The sequence below is a fragment of the Oryzias latipes genome, chromosome 16 (assembly GCF_053564925.1).
Source record: "Oryzias latipes strain Hd-rR chromosome 16, Olatipes_Hd-rR_3.1".
Taxonomy (NCBI): Eukaryota; Metazoa; Chordata; class Actinopteri; order Beloniformes; family Adrianichthyidae; genus Oryzias; species Oryzias latipes.
The window spans coordinates 31,872,358-31,890,661 of NC_136252.1; the positions used below are offsets into that span (position 1 = coordinate 31,872,358).

Sequence of the window (18,304 nt, forward strand, 5' to 3'; positions counted from 1 at the left end):
GAAACTGGAGCTGAATCTCAGTGACCTGGAAGCAAAAAATGAACTACTGACTTTGGAGAAGAAAGATTTACAAAACCAGACTGAAGATCTGAGGATGAAGATGACAAAACTAGAGAATCAGACACAGCAGCTGACTGCAGAGAAGATGTTCTTAAAGAACCAAACCATGGAGATGACGGTTAACATGACAATCCTACAAAACCAGAACGAGCAGCAGAGAAACAACAGTGACAAACTCAACAAGATGCAGGCAGCAATCATCAGTTACACCAACTTTCCAGCTGATCTCTTCTGCCCTGATGGAGGTAAATGTTTAATCTGATTTCAACTTTTGTTACTTTATATTACACATTACCAGACCTGAATTAGCTTTGTCTGATTTATACACGAATTCTATCACATTAAGAAAAAAATAAACCTGGCAAAGTAGTTTGTTTTGAGAGTAGAAATAGTTTTGTTTATATTTCATTTTTTTCTTTTCTTTCATTCTTACCTACAGTTTGTCAGACGTGTCCCAAAGACTGGATTCAGTTTCAGAAAAGCTGCTATTTTTTTAATCATTTTATTTCTCCGTGGAAAACATGGGACCAAAGCCGACAGCTTTGTCAAAGCAACAAATCAGACCTGGTGGTTATCAGCAGTCTTGAGGAACAGGTTTGATACAAAATGTTAAACTAAATGGATTTTGTTCATTTTTTTAAACTGAAAAAATTTGTAAATGTTTCACAATTACTTTTACAGACATTCATCTATAACACAATAGAATTCTACCATGACATCTGGCACGGATACTGGATTGGTTTACAAAAAGTGAACAACAACTGGATCTGGGTGGATGGCAGTCCAGACACACTTGGGTAAAGAAGAATTCTAACTACATATTAACATGTTTATTAAATGTGCTGATGGGTTTCTATTTGTTTTTAGGTACTGGAACAACTCAGGGAGCTCAGAAATCTTTTCTATTATAGCCAAAAATCCAGCTTTGAACCACAGCTGGATCATAAACCAAAATGTCTTTTTGAACAGATTCATCTGTGAGATTAAAGCTTTGATTTTCTGATCAGTTAAACTGAACTTTCTCCTGCTACTGTGTTTCTTCTGTGTTTACTTTTTCAATTTTTTAGTTGAAAGGAGATATGTTATAAACCTCAATATCATGATTAAAATTGTTGGAATCAAGCCTCAAATCTCAGAATATTAGCTTTAAATGTCTGCAGCTCTGGGTTGTTGCATGACCCAACTTTGACCTCCTGATCTCCTAAAAACAAACCCTGACCAGCCCACACTGCACTAGAGAACAGGGAGGATTGTTGTTTTGTCATCTTCATTTTGGCCAAAAGTCCCAAAGTTCTGTGGTTCTGCTTTCCACTAACTTCATGATCTTCTGTCATTTTAATGCAACATACCTGTTCTGACCGCTTTAGATCTGGTTTTGTTCTTGTTTTGTTTTCACTGTGTACCAATTGTGGATTTGGAAAAATGTTTAAAAACTACAGTTTTTGTCTACATTAAATTGCATTTCTTTAAATAAAAATGTTGCTCTGTCCACTTCTCCAACTACAGGTAAATGTAAAGATGGTGTAGAAATGTACACACTTGGTTTGGCAGAGATTTTTACACCTGATGCCCTTCCTGACACAACCCTGGATTTTATCCGGGCTGGGGACAGACACAGGGAGACCCAGACTCAGGCCCCCCTTTAGCTATACAGTTAGCGGTAGTATGAAGGGTCACGCGCCTCCTGGGAAACAAACCCTGGGTTCTAATGCACCAGTCCTGCATGCAGCCAAAACAAATGTCGCTAAATAAATTAAAAATGAATAAATACAGTAAATAAAATATATCTAACAATTTAACTCAAAGTATTGAAAACAAAATGATAAAAGTAATAGTTTTTGACTACAACAGAGTTGATCCTATTTATAAATATTAGCAGAGAAATCTGCTAATGCAGCAAGTATTTATTAATGTTTTGTTTATTACAGGATCATCTGAGTTGCTCTGAATAGAAATATGGATTATTTAAGTCAAATATTAAGTTTTAGCTTTGTTCTCCAATGAGGAAGAAATGGATGAAGGCGTCACATTGTAGGTTACAGTCTTAGATATCATATTTAGAGTTTTAAAGGAGAGGTTTACATCTTTAAACCTACAACGTCAGCTGTAAACAACAACAATGTGTGTTTTGTCTTTAAGGATTCAAGCAGGAGACAGATTCCCTTTTGGGGGGCGGCGTGGACTGTTGGTCCCTGGAAAAGATTTCCAGCAGAACTTGTTTAAAGCAGAAACTTTGTTCAGAGACAAGTTCATCCTTGAGACTGGAGCATAAACAAAGGTCTACCTTCCCCCCTGATTATAATTACTTATAATTATGAATAGACATATTGGCATTTATATATACAGTACAGACAACACATTGAATCTGTTGATTGTCAATTAGTTTGATTAATTGCTTGAAAGGGAGTGAGAAAAAGCTAATGCATTTGATTCCACTACTATTAATATTTACTCAACGTTTTTCTACATACATAGTTTCCATAGTCCCTGTTATTTAAATGTAATAACTTTGAATAGATGTAATCAGTCCAAGTGTAGATTGTTTGTCAGGTAACAAAGATGAAGTTAATGTTGACTATTATCAACTGATATTATTACAGAATTCCAGAAACCATTATTACTCTGCAATGTGAGACCGTAAATGGCTGGTGACTGGCAGATGATGCATGAGGCCACCAGGGGGGGTGAGGAACGAGGGCACAGACAGAGCAAAAGAAATGTAGTCCTCTGTGTTGTGGTCCATTTCTGGCCACCAGAAGTGACATTTATGCAGATATGCAGGTATAGTTTAAGCCACGCCTTGATGACAAGCAGGATGGGATGAATGAATCCATTGCAGCACGTGGGATGGAAAAGTGGTTGAAACATACAGGCGACACTCGGGTCTAGTTCTGATGTACGTCTCCGGTCTTTGTGCCTCCCCAACAACTGTCTTGATGTCACAGGTTAATGACGCCATGTGGCAGTGAACACACACTGAACACAAAATATTGAAAAACCAGACACCACCTGCCCTGTCATGGGCTCAGGCATTTGGCTACCTCCAAGTTAGCCAAGTTCTTATGATCAGTCCAAACAGTAAATGGAAACTTGATCCTTTCTAACCAGTACCTCCATTCTTCCAGGGATAATTTGATAGACAACAATTCTTTATCACCTTTGTTGTAACAACTCTGAGTAGGTGGTAGTTGAATAGACAAAACAAAGGCGCACTAATGGATTTTCTTTCCCCATATCCAAGACCTGGGACAGATCAGCCCCTAGACCCATTCAGATGCATCCACATCTGACATAAAAGACCTCCCTGTGTCCAGCTGACTCACCACAAGAGCAGAGGGGAGTCTTTTCTTGAGCTTGGTCAAAGCTTCTTGTGCTTGCAGAGGGCAGACCAATGTGGCTTCAGATGAAAAAGTGTGAGCAGTTCTAGTGGAGGAATTAAGTATTTGATCCCTTGCTGATTTTGTAGGTTTGCTCAAAAGAAACTGGTTGTCTGTCTTCCTAATAGTAGGCTCAACTGTGGATGGAATTCACATCTTTAGGTTTTCAATGAACAGGTTCATCAATGGTGCTGCGGATGCTGCTGTGCAAAGGGTGAGCTGCACCAAGTTCCTGGGGGTGCACATCTCCCACGACCTGTCTTAGAACCACAATACTGCATCACTGGCCAAGAAAGCCCAACAACGCCTGTACTTCCTCAGCAAACTGAAGAGGGACAGAGCTCCTCCCCCGATCATGCAGACCTTCTACAGGGCGCCATCGAGAGCATCCTGACCAGCTGCATCACCGTGTGGTACGGAGCCTGCACCGCGTCCTGCCCGAAGACTCTGCAGCACAATGTAAAAACAGGTGAGAAGAACATTGGTGTCCCTCTTACTGGCCTCTCGGACATTTATCACTCCCGCCTCACCAGCAAAGCCATCAGGATTGCAGATTCCCTCACAACCATCCCAGAGACACTTCAGCCTGCTGCAATCAGGGAGGAGACTGCAAGTCTCCAGGCCAGAACCAGCCGACTCAATGACAGTCTCCTCCATCAGGCGGTAAGGACACTCAACTCCCTCCCTGCCCTATACCCCCTCCACTCCGTGCTACAAACTTATACTGAAACACTTTCACTCCTGCTTTAGAACATCGTCTTCACCAAAGACTGCCATCGACTCATCTACTTACAGTTCTCAGCACTGTTGCTACTTTAAACTGTAACTTTAACCATGTCATTGCTCTTTTGGACTATTTAGATGGCTGTTACTCTTCTCATTATAACTGTTATTTTATCAATTTTTTTGTATTATTTCATAAGATGCTTGCACTGTGGGGCGAGAGGAAAGTAATTTCATCTGTGCTGTATGTCATGTGTATGCAGCATTTTTGAAAATAAAGCTGACTTTGACTTTAAATTTGTTTTCCAATAGACGTTGCAGAACATGGTGCATGTGATCAGACTGTAAGACTTCCTCTTTATTGAAATTAATGCATTTCCTCATGACTCTCTTTGACTGAGGCCAGTTTAAGTATTTCCTAATACCCTTCAGCAGCTTTCAGTCAAATAATGTTAGAAATTGTATTTTACAACAAAAATGTTAGACAGGGATGGCTTTTGGACACCATAACTGTTCTCTTTCAACGGAGCTCCGATTCCTATTTTTCACCAGAGATTCACACATCATCACAAACATCCTCAGGGAGCTACCTGACAAACATTGGAACTCTACAAAGACGAGGCACTTGGCTGTTGAGATTGGTGAATTTACTGAGGGCAAAAGAGTTTCTATCCATCCCTTTTTCACAGCCAGTTAGTCCCATACAGGGTCCCAGGGGTGCTAAAGCCGACCTACTGCGGGACAAAGGGGTGGTACACTCTACAAGTTTGCTAGTCCATCACAGGGCCACACAGATAAACAACCACACGCTCACATTCACAACAAAGGTACAACTTAGACAAACCAATTAACCTTTGAAGGATGTCTTTGGACTTTGGGAAGAAGCTGGAGAGCCCAGAGAAAACCCACACATGCACATGGAGAACAGGAGAACTCCACACAGACACGAACCATTTTTGCATCACTCAAATATTTCTTGATGCGAGCTTGCAATAAAATGTTCTTAGGGTCAGAAAATAGACTGATTGAAATTTGTGGACAATGTAAAAAAATGTTGACTCAGGAAAATTATTTTCCAACTAAAACTAGAGATAAAAAAATGAATCAGCAAACTGTTGTTTATTGTCGCCTTTTGTAAATCCACTCACCCACATAGCAAGATCCAATGAGGGGTTGAACAGAGCAAACACACGAATCCATCCACACAGGTCAACAAAAACACTCAGGTCAGACACACACTAAACAGACAAAAGATCATCTCAGTGTTTTTTCACAGTTTTTATCAAAGTCATGACTAGAACATGACATGTGGGGGGGGTAACTGAAGATCTGAGCAACACACTGGCAGACATGAAAAGATGAAAAAAAAACTACACAGCTGAGTGCAGGGAGGAAGCGGAGAGTCATGCTAGGCCAAGTGTGGCGAAAGCAGACACTGACACTGCAGTCTCACACTATGGTTCCCAAACTGCATGAAACATTTTACAATTTCACATCAACATTGAACACATGGAGGATAGTTATAGCTTTAGCATTCATGTAGCTGATGTGGTAAAGTATACTGTCACTGCTTTGGTATACTTAATCTATTAAGTTTTAACTAAACAGATTAATTAATCTGTTATAACTGTTACAATTTGGCATAAATAAACAGATTATTCAACTTCAGATAACTGTGTGACGAGAAAAACACACATTTACATTACAAACATTTCAAAAATGTTCCTTTGAATGTAAAAGTGTTTCCAACACAACGGTAACCAGAAAAGACTGTACTTAATACTAGGAGGTAATAGTATTAAAGTAACATCTTAAAAAACACTTCTGTCTGCAGTGGTTGACCTCAGCACAACATATGATAAACAGAAAAATTATGAACTCTTATTGTCTTTGTTTAGATTTTTGAGAGGAAACAGGTCACAACCTCTCCTCTGCATCACTCTGTAACAGCAAAAGCATCAAACTGAAAATTCTCTAAAATGATTTGCAATATGAAAAGATCTGTACTTCCTCAGAAATACTTTGTAAACTGTGTTGGACACCACATCTATAACAAGATCTTCTGCAATTCTGTCTAAAGCTGGTGGGAACCTTTACAGGGGAAGAAGAAGTTGTTTTTTAAGATCTGCTGATCTCCTTTACATTTAGAATCAACTCTGGCTCCATTTAAGATCATTCTGCTTGGATACACAGCAGAATTTGATGTTGAAGGATGGAGGAGGAGATCCAATACTCCTCTGTGGTTTTCAAAGGTAGAGCTGAAGCTTCAAGAAGTAAGTCTCCTGATTTGATTAATTAATACATTTTTATACTTTTTGAATTTTAACCCAAAATAATGTCAACTTGTTTTTCCTGTTTATTTGGTCCTAATGTCTTCTCTTGAAAAAACAATCAAACGTCCATATCTGTTTAATCTATTCAACATGTACACTATATTTTGAAACAGTTCCAGATTTTTAGAAAAAGAGCTCATTTTCAATGTTTCTTCATTTGTAACTATTTTAGGTAGATTTGGGTTTTTATTGAGTTTAATTTTTCCATCTGAAATTTAAATTTTAAGCTAGTATGATTTATAATTTGTGTCTAAAATTTCTTTACTCACATTTCAATCTGTTTATCAATTAGTAATTGGTCAATAGCGTATAATTGTATGGCCTTAAATAAGGCCCATGGTGCTTTGCAGTCACAAGTCCCAGTCACCCATTCACACATTGATGGAGGCAGAACTGCCATGCAGGGTGTCAACCAGACCACCAGTAGCAATGTGAGGGTCAATGTCCTGCCAAAGGACACTTAAAACATTTTTTTTTTCAAAAACAGTTGAAGGTTCTGCACACAAAGTCACACTGTTTGAGCTTAAAGTATTTAAAGGGAAAAGGACGTTCAGGAACACCTCAGCATCACCTCATTTTTTACATACTAATTTCTCAAAGTTTCACAAGAGTCAGCCAAGATTATTGGACCAACACCTAAGAGTACCAGACACACCAGTGACTTAACACCAGTGGTAAATGTTGAAAATCTGCAGGATGTTTGTAATTTCACAATAAAGCAGCTGGTCTGAGAACAGAGGAACTTTCAGTGCCTAAAAGCAAAGATTAGCAGGTTGTTTACTTGATGTACATTTAGGACTTACTAGTTGTATTTCAGGTGGTTGAGATTTGTCTTTGAATGTTCAACATGAGCATCAATTATTATAAAACACATAATTAACTGTCACAGTAAATGATGTCACTGTTACAGTGAGCTGTCACTCTGTTATGGCTAAAAAAGAACACCTGAGCCAGAAGCTTGCTATTTTACTATTGTCTTTCAAAAAAAAACTTTGGATTATTTCAATTATGAACTAAGACTTTTCCAAACAATTGTGTTCCTGTTTTTGCTAATTTTGGTCATATTTTCTTCAACCAAGCAGAAGTCCAAGCATCTGGCATCAGGCTTCATCACCTGCTGTGTTTTGGGATCATTTGTTTCCTCCTGTGTGCCATCATCAACGTTGCCATCACTTACTGTAAGTTTAAACAAATTAGTACTTATTTTAACATATCTATATTTAATTGTTTTGCACTAAATTTATTAATTGTATGTTACTGGCTTAAGCCTTAGTAACAATTGCCCTAATGGCTACATATTGGTGAAAAATGGGCACACTTCATGAACCGATTGAGTGAAAATGTTCATGCACTTTTTCTTTTTTTACGGGAATGCTGTAAATCACAGGCCATAGAGAACATCTATACAACACATAAGGTTAAGTAAAGGTGAAGTAGATAAGATGAAGGTGGGTCAAAAGGATTTTTTATTTTTAAAATCCCCCAAATTCTATGGACTGTGCAAGGAGCCCATTGGTGCTATGTGCATTTTTGCACATGGTCACTAAGGGGCCTGTTACTCGTACTTTACTAATGACTGGTGGCATAAGGGCACCGTACGACAACACCACCCATAGCCCACAAGTGTGTGCAACAATGGAATGTATAAATTCAATTTTCATGACATCCCTTGGCCTAAAAGAAATTGGAATACATGCCTGTGTTACCTGTCAGATGCAACCACTCCTATCTACAACCCTCCATGGCTCGGGACAAATCAAAATCACATGGCATTCGCATGCGCCAACCCCCGTATGGGTAAACCCTTATTTTAGTGCATGTGACCAAAGCTTTAACTTAAAGTTGTAAAAGAAAGAAAAAACAGAAACCCCACATTTTCCTGTTAGAAAGTACAGACTTAACAGACTATGCATACTTGTTTTCAAAATCATTTAGAACTCTGAGAAGGACTTACGAAACTGACAAATTGTCTAATTACGGTGCTCTGGCTTGAATCGGGGCTGCTGTGTCTCCATGGCTTATAAATCTTAGACTTTCTTCTAGATTCTGTTTCTTCCTTCTTCCATTTCTGTTCCTTACTTAGAACACAAACATCTCAAGAGCGCAGCGCTTGTTTCATTCAAGTTTACGATTCTGATTGTAGGCGCCAGTTGGGTTTCACATAGACCATTCTAGTGTTGTAGATTCTACATCACAAAAAAATATGTATTATAGTAAATGCATAAATTGCAGACAAGTTATACTACCCAGAACAATGTCCAAATTTAGCACTTGACCATCCTGTTTGGTGAATAAAATTTAGAGGGCTACTTGCCACTTTCCCAGTAAACGTTTGCATCAAATGAATCATGTTTATTAGTCCTTCTTTTAGGAATTTCTTTAATGCTCCTCTCCCATTGTCCCTATAAGAGCATACAGAAGTGTAAGCAACTCGGGAACGCCACGGCCCACATCACTTCTGTTAATACACACCTATGCTAGGCTAATGAAGTAGCGAGAACATGTCTTCATAGGAACCAGCCAGCCTTCAAAAAGGAAGCATAATGAACTAGAAGATAAACCAATAGGACTACAAAAAAAAACTAATTTCAATAAAACATGTTGATTTTTCAATGGAGGTGTCGTAATACGATATCTACACTATGATCCCATGTTCTAGAAATTAGATGTTCTGTGTGTTTTCAATATGCTAAAGCAGAGCTCTCCAACCTTTTTTGCACCACGGACCAGTTTAATGTCAGACAAAATTCTCACCGATCAGACTTTAAAGCCGTTTGTGAACAAAATGAAATGAGAGCACCGTCTAAAGACTTACATTTTCTGGCAGTACACACCCCTCCAGTTCTGTGTTTTTTCAGCCGTTTTTTAACCAAAGGTCCAATTTTTCTTTGACAGAAATCATTTTCATCAACTGAAAATGTAAAAAAATAAAAATAAGAGAAAAGAGAAACTCTGTAGTCTGTGTTGACAAACCACTACCACCAGGATGTCGTGTGTATTTTTGTAATAGTTGCGGCGCAAAAAGCTTGAAGTTGCAGCTGTTTTTCTTTAAATTTGCAATAAAAGTTATGAAAACCTTGGAGATTTTATGAAAACCTAAGCGTGATCATTGTACTATCAAGAGATTTGTGGTTGATTCAGAGCACACATGGGTTGGTGCAGATAAAGGCAGAATGAGGAAGGTTTCTGGCTGACAAATACATCAGTTTGACCCTTGTGCTGTCTTAGATGACCCCACCCTTACATTGACGTGTTCTCCCTACCATGACAAAGGTGGATAAAGGTGGAAAGATTTCATGTAATCCATGGACACCAGTGAAGATCACAAATCATTGAAGAAAAAAGGTTCAGAGCACTGTCTAGTGGGTCCAGATGACCCAACTCCCAATGTTAAAGTGCCTAGGATAGCACAAGGGTAAAGAGAGCAGCTGCTAAATTACCATTACAAAGCAGCAAGCACATATTTAAAGCTGCTGGAGTCCCACCAACATCAAGGTACAGGATCCTCCAGAGGTTTGCAGAAATACGTAAACCTTCTATACTGCCCAACCCCTCCCCCTAATTGTGGAATAAAAAAATATATATAACAGAGAATTTATTTAAAAAAATCTGAGATTTAATTTTTTAACATGCATTTTTTGCCCATACCACCCAGGCCTATGTGAGAGGTAGTTTTAGAACTCATGTAACCCTCTTGTAATGACACCTCTCCAGGGCCCTCTGGGACTCTGCATTGTGTTTGTGGTGCTTGGATGAGGAGTACTGTTGTACAGAGAGTCAAAGCATCAGAAACAAGAGTTGGTTCAGGAATTGCAGTCAAGTCGAGGACCAGGTAGCGGCTGGGTAGCTCGGTTGGTAAGGTGGGAAGCTACCATGCAGGAAACCAGGGTTCGATTCCCGGAGGGGAATGAGCAATGGTACTGGGGGGCAATTACCATATCAATGGCGAGCAGTTAACATCACCCAGTGAGGGTCCTTAGGCAAGACCCTTAACGCTACTGCCTCCCGAGCGCGGTTTCGGCTGCAGCTCACCGCTCCCCAAGGGGATGGGTCAAATGCGGAGAAAGAATTTCCCTTCGTGGGATAAAATACAGTGTAAAAAAAAAAAAACTTCACAAACTTCAGTTTAATGCGTCACCTTGTATTTCCTTTTCAAAGGAGTAACAAACATTCTAAAAAGAATGGCTGAAAATGGAGCTCAGAACCAACTTTACCTGGGGCTACGGTAACTCTCAAAGATACTCAAAGGTTGAACAAATTGAGTTTAGTGGGTCTGATCTGCTGCTGCACAGCGTTCACTTGCTGCACTGCATGCTCACTACGACATTAATATAAAAAATTTACGACTTTAAATCATGTAAATTTACCAGAAAAAAGTCGTAAAGCAGGGGTGCTCATTACGCCGATCGCGATCGACCGGTCGATCTTCAAGGACACAAGGGTAGATCGCAGGCCAGCAAAGATAAATTAAAAAAACTACTTCTAAAAAAATCCACCAGCCAATCAAAATCCTCACCAAGAAGTACGGGTCTTGATTAACATGCAGATTGTCCAATCGGACATCCTCTGATACGTACGTCACTGCAGACGCGTGTTTAAATTTACTGAGCGCAAACTCTGCCATCAAAAAGTCACTTTCTGCTATATATATATATATATCAGAATCACTGCTCCCACTGAGAGCAATGTTCTTCACATTATAGGTGAGTTAAAAATACACAGTGATCATGTGTCAATATGTCACCTCTTGTGTACGGCCCAGACCTTTGCCCATTTTTTTGTATTTGGCCCTCACCAAAAAAACTTTGGACACCCCTGTTCTATATCATCTTGTATTCCAGTACACATCACTAGCAGAGATCGCAAAAGTTTACATTCAAAGTCACACATTCCTTCTGTTAGATGTCTACCTTTTATACACATAGCGTCAAATATAGAAACATATTAACTACAAAATCATCATTGGACACACCTGCTACACTGAAAATGGCTCTTTTTAACACCAGATCTCTTTCAAACTAGTCTTTTTTAAGAATAATCTGATTGTTGACCGTGATTTGAACTGTTTGTTTTTATCTGAAACCTGGCTTGGTACTGATGCACCAACTATTCTCACTGATGCCTCTACACCTAATTTTAATTGTTTATTTTCTGTTGGGGAAGGTAGGAGGTAGGAGAGGTGGTGGAACAGCATCAATTGCTCAACAAGATATAAAAACTGAAAATGTTACTTTAACCTATCATTCTTCAGTTAGGCATCTTTCATTTTAGTTCAGCATTTCACCTATTTTAGCAGTCACTGTTTACAGACCACCAGGTCCTCCCACCTGTTTTTTACAAGATGTCTCAGAGATTATAATCTGTAATTCTCCTAAAGCATAATAAGATTATAATAAGTGGAAATTTATATTTTCATGTTTAAAACATGGATGATCCTTTTGCCTCTGAGTTTTTTAATATTTTCAGTAGTATGGATTTTACCCAGCATGTGGCACAGCCTACTCACAACAGAGGACACACCCTGGACTTGGTCATCACCTCAGCCTGTCTGCTGGTGTGTCCTCTGTTGTTGACTTGGCTGTGTCAGATCATTATTGTGTGTTTTCTAAGGTGACTGGTTTTATCCAGCAAGAGGCCTCAGTGAGAACTGTGAAGAAACGATATATAACTCCTGAAGTGGCAGAAAATGTTATTGACATTTTTAATCAAAGTCCTGCTCAGATTTTACCTTTTTCCTGCGATTCTCTGATTGGTCATTTTAACAACAGACTGAAGTCTGCCATCGATACAGCAGCTCCGCTGAAAACAAAAATACTGAAAAGGAATCCTTGGAGAAATGGTGCTATTTTAAAATTGATGAGACTTTGCAGGAGAGCGGAGAGAAAAATTTAGAAAAACAAATTTAACAATCGACTATGACTTTTTTAAGGATCAGCTAAAAATCTACAACCTTGCTGTCAAAGAGGCAAAGAGACTTTATTTTTCAAATCTCATCACAGACAATCAACACAACCCCCTGTTTCCTGTGCAGACCACTCAACGAATAAAGTCAATGTTATTAGATCTAACCTTCAACCAGTACATAACATTAATCCTAGCAGGTCAGTGGCATCGTCTCTACCTATGGAAACGCTGGAGAGTTTTTGTCCTGGTCGATGAGAAGATAATGGTCCCGTTTTTTTCCAAGCAAACACTACAACCTGCCCTTATATCCCATTCCACCTTCTCTTTTGAAAACATTTATGGATTCTTTGAGTTAGAGCTTTTAAATATAGTAGACTGCTCTCTTCAGATGGGTGTTTCCCCCTCTGCCTGTAAGAAAGCGGTGGTAAGGCCCCTTCAGAAGAAGAGTAGCTTGGACTCAAATATAATGGACAATTACAGACCTGTATCCAACTTACTATTTTTATTATTGATTAAATAATATTCAATAATATTTTTTTCAATTTTATTGAAAAAATTGCTTAAATGAACAAAACATTTTTTTTAAAAGCCAATCGGGTTTAGGTGGTTTTACGTTCTAAAGTGGCTAAATGTGTTGGTTTGATGAAAAGGTGTAGCTTGATGCTTAACCAATCCGCTTTATTTATTTTGTATCATTCCTTTATAATGGCATATCTAAATTATTGTATTGAAGTGTGGGGAAATTGCTACAAAACTAATTTGCATCCTTTAGTTATACTCCAAAAGCGAGCCATCAGATTAGTTCACAAAGTTAGATATAATGAGCACACCAATCCACTTTTTCTTAATACATTTAATTTAAAATTGCAGGACTTGGTAGATTTTAAAACGGCCCAAATCATGTATAAAGCATCAATAAATTCTCTGCCGACTAACATTCAATCTTTGTTTCAAAACAGAGATGCTGTTAATAAATATAAATTGAGCGGAATCAACAAATTCTGTCAACCTAAAATAAGGACAACATTAAAATCGATGTGTATCTCAGTAAAGGGTGTCACACTCTGGAACAATTTATCTGACAACATGAAAACTTGTAAAAATCTTGTTCATTTTAAAGTTATGTTTAAAAGATATATAATGAATGTGTACCAAGATGCAATGTAACAATGATGAGTATGTGTAGTCTTGGACTTTGGAAGGATCATTACCAAAGTGGTTGTTTTGTTTTATTTAGTTTTATTCTGTTCTTGTTTCTTTTTCAGCTGAGGCATCTTGTTTCCCTTATAGGGGGTTTGGTGCTTGGTCGGAGTTTTTGGGCATGTCTGTCTGTCGTCGTCAGGTGTTTTTTGTATGTTAGCGTTATTATGTCAAATGTTTAATTTTGTTGTGTTGTTGTTATGAGTGTTGTTGAGTGGGGGTTTGGATTTTTATAAGCTTTCACTTCTTCCATTCCCCTTTCAAATATTATTTTCCAAGTCATGTATTGACTTATATTTTCTTTTTCCAGGTAAATGTTGATTTGATTTGAAATAAACCTCTGAAATGAAAAGGTCGCATCGCAGTTTATTTTCTATTAAAGCCTCTAACACAAACAGGGGGGGCGAACAAGTTTGACACAAAGAGACGAAATTTCTAGCTGTTATAGTCAAAGAGCCACACCACACACTGACCTTCCAGACACACACACAAACACACAATTAAAGCCATATTATTTCCCATAACACACTCCTCTCCTTACAAACAACAGCACTGGATTAAACGGCGCTGTTTCAGTGAGTTATGGATGTTTTTTCTGTATTTAACGTTAACACATATCTGTAAAACATGCATGCTGGTGTGTGTTTTTAAAAAGGCAGTGAGCGCAAAACTGAGTTGGTTGTGATTTCATTCATTTTCATCAATCAGTATCCAAAAATTCATCAAAGTCCTTATCTTCTGCATCTGAAATGAACATCTGGGCTAGATTTCAAACACGCGGGTTCCCTTCCGTCATCTACTGGTGTCAAGCCAGTCCTCTCTCATCGAACGGCTGTCAAGTGAGCCCTCTCTTAAATATGGTGTGCCGCTTTTTTACATACATTGCGGTAACAGCAAGAATGCCTTCATTCGGGTAAATGCAAAGTGTAAGAACTGTCATTATACTCAAATGTATATACTATTTACACATACGCCGCCTCCCCCTATATAACTACATATTTATATTTGTATATTTAATTATATGTTTCAGTTGAATTATCAATTAAAGACCAAATTAAAATCATATATTGAAGAGGATTTAATATAATGTTCACTTATGTTTAGAAAAAAAACTGTTAGTTTCCACAGAGTCATTTCACTTCTCACTGATAGATACCAACCTGGTGATGTCACAAAATAAGTTTCAGATGGATCTGATGTGGAATTTCAAAATAAAACACAATTGAAATCTGTTATTACAGCGTTATTGTCATATGTTGACAGAGCTGTAAAATGAAAACTCCTAGTTTCCACAGACTCATTTCAATTCTCACTGATAGAAACCCACCTGTTGATGTAACAAAAAAGTTTCAGATAGATCTGATGTGGAATTTCAAAATAAAACCCCAGTGAAATCTGTTATTACAGCATTATTTCCACATGTTGACAGAGCTGTAAATTGAAAACTCCTAGTTTCCACAGACTCATTTCACTTCTCACTGATAGAAACCCATCTGGTGATGTAACAAAAAAGTTTCAGATGGATCTGATTTGGAATTTCAAAATAAATCCCATTAGAAATCTGGTATAAATGCGTTATCACCATATGATGACAAAGCTGTAAAATGAAATCTCCTAGTTTCCACAGAGTCATTTCACTTCTCACTGATTATATCCCACCTGGTGAGGTCACAAAATAAGTTTCAGATGGATCTGATGTGGAATTTCACAATAAAACCCCAGTGAAATCTCATTACAACATTATTGCCACATGTTGACAAAGATGTAAATTGAAAACTCCTAGTTTCCACAGACTCATTTCACTTCTCACTGATAGTAACCCACCTGGTGAGGTCACAAAATAAGTTTCAGATGGATCTAATGTGGAATTTCAAAATAAAACCCAATTGAAATCTGTTATTACTGCGTCATCGCCATGTGTTGACAGAACTGTAAAATGAAAACTCCTAGTTTCCACAGAGTCATTTCACTTCTCACTGACTTTTACTGTGCTTCCCAGTAAAAGTCTTTTCAGAGTTGGTTTGCCAGCGTCCTCACTTGCCAAGGATTCATTATTTTAAATTCTCTGGCCGCTGAGGTTTGATAAAGTTAGAAAGATCTTCACAGATTATAAATTATAAACTCTTTTCATAACAATCAAATGTGTCAGCAAGTATCTCAATCCTTTTGTATCAACACAAAGAGTGAACTAGAAATGCATTTCTAAAGAAGAAAGATCATTTTTTGTCTTTTAATCAGAATTGTTGGCTTCAAACTGTGAATGCAGAAAGAGCAGCGAGCCGGCTGCCAGGGGACCGAACTGCAGCTGCTCTATTCCCGTGTTCCTCCGCGTAGCTGATAGCTTGCAGTTTAACCTGTGCTTCTTAATCGTGTCTCTTTGCATTTCCAGGGTTTCCAAAGTTGTTCTGCGTTATGCACATATCTGCACCTTTGTACTATGGGGGGGGGGGGGGGGGGTCTTCTTTCACGTCCTCACTTCTCTCCGTAACGTTCTCATGCTGTTTTCTTCTAGGTTCTCTTTACTGAAGTCACACAACAACACATTAGGGTCGCTCCGTACATTACATAAGACTTTTATGTTGACCTTATGGTTGTGAATGTACTGGATATAGAAAATATGAGAAAAGGCAGAGAGCCGCATGCAGCTCAAGAGCCGCCTGTTAGCCCCCTCTGGTCTGAAAAATGAAAGTCCCGACCCGCTGCCCCGCCGGATTTGACATGCAAATTTTAGCCAATCAGATCAGCCAGAAAGGTTACTGCCCCCAAGTGACAAACACACCCCCTTAACACGGCATGCAAATCCAGTTGAGCGCGCAGAGGGGAATTGACCGCGCAATATCGCCGCTCAGTTTAAGGCGTGCAGTTGTCAAATGGGGGGGTCGGTCGGTTAGAATTGTGCCCGCGCGGTTGTGAGGTTCACTCACTCAGTTCCTGAATACTCCCACTCAGTTGTCTTTACGCCTTTTCACTTTATGGCAGAGATGAAATGCAATAACCTTCACATTACTTCTGAAAATTTGCACCCGTGAAAGATTTAGCTGATGACATAGCAAGAATGCTGCAATTTTTAATATAAACCACTCATAAAGGAAGTATAATGAAGAGAAGGACAAATCAGAAGGACCGACAGCAGCAACTAGAAAGTTCCAATAAAAAGAATGAATGTGTGTCTGTGTCTGTGCATGCGTGCGTGCGTGCGTGGGTGGGTTAACGTCTGTTTTCTCTGTCCAATAAAAGGCTCTGTCCAGCATCATAGTACCTATGAGTTGGAAACACTCCACAGTGATCCCCATAGAAAGAAAAAGCAACCCTGAGGTCCTGAATGATTTGATTTGATTCCATCCTGTGACCTTTGCATCCCTGACAATGAAGTCCATGTGGAGGATCATAAAGGATCATAAAGGATCATAAAGGATCACATCACACAGCTAACTGACCAATAATGGATCCACTTCAGTTTGCTCATGAGACTGGCAGAGGTCTTGATGAAAGATAGAACTGCCATAATAAATGAGATATACTTCTAGATACACAACAGACATGAATCCACTGTGTATGGAAACAAAAAACATTTGATCTACAAATGCTACAAAAACTGCTTTAAAAGCTGATTGATGAATAAACCAGGAAAACTCTTTGTGGCATTATGCCAGCATATTGGAATGACAGAAACCATTTATCCCAAAGTTTGTTAGAACAACAGTAAACAGATGCTGTTCAGTCACAGTCATAGTGTGTCATAGAGACAAACCAAACTTAAATGTTTATCGACTCTTTAACTTGAGGGGCTATAATCTACAAACATTTGACAATATTTTGTACTTTGGAAACTTCTAGCAAACTTAGCTCACAATGTTTAATCAACAGTTGCAGTTAAGCGGTACAAACAAATTCCAGAATCCTGAAACATTAAATGCATGAATGTCACAAAATTAGAAATGTTTTAGTAAAAATCTGCTTTTCTGAAAAAATGTCAAATGATTGAATTAATGGTTATTTGTGTCATTTGGGTTGCAGTCGCCATGGAAACAAAGAAACTGAAGCTAAATCTCAGTGACCTGGAAGCAAAAACTGATCAACTGACTTTGGAGAAAAGAGATTTACAAAACCAGACTGAAGATCTGAGGATGAACATGACAAAACTACAAAACCAAAACGAGCAGCTGAGAAACAACAGTGACAAACTCAACAAGATCCTGGCAGCAATCATCAGTTACACCAACTTTCCAGCTGATCTCTTCTGCCCTGATGGAGGTAAATGTTTAATCTGTGACTCTGACAAATGTTTGCTTTATCAGTAAAATAAGAATTTGTTTGATTTATGTAAAACTTTAATCAAATTACTTTTTTTTATATTTAGGACAAAGTAGTTTGTATTGTGACGGGAAGTAGTTTTTCATTTTTTTAAGGGTGTTTTTTATTTATTTATTTTCTACATTTTTATTTTATTTTACAGTCATACAGAATTAATGTTAAAATGTCAACATTTTGATTCCCTCTCTTTCATTCTTACCTACAGTTTGTCAGACGTGTCCCAAAGACTGGATTCAGTTTCAGGAAAGCTGCTATTTTTTTTATAACTTAAACTCTCCGTGGAAAACATGGAACGAAAGCCGACAGTTTTGTCAAAGCATGAAGTCAGACCTGGTGGTTATCAGCAGTCTTGAGGAACAGGTTTGTTACAAAATGTTAAACTAAATGGATTTT

The 18,304-nt window shown here is 38.3% G+C and overlaps 1 protein-coding gene across 1 annotated transcript in view; it reads left to right on the forward strand.

Annotated features, from left to right (window-relative positions):
* The window catches only part of LOC101170123 (uncharacterized), a 91,251-nt gene that overhangs the window by 72,551 nt on the left and 396 nt on the right, over positions 1–18,304 (forward strand). Inside the window, exons 1-3 of the transcript XR_013648007.1 lie at positions 7,486–7,671; positions 17,615–17,851; positions 18,117–18,271. The gene's annotated coding sequence lies outside the window, so the exon portion shown is untranslated. Of the gene's footprint in view, positions 7,672–17,614; positions 17,852–18,116; positions 18,272–18,304 lie in introns of the transcript that reaches the window.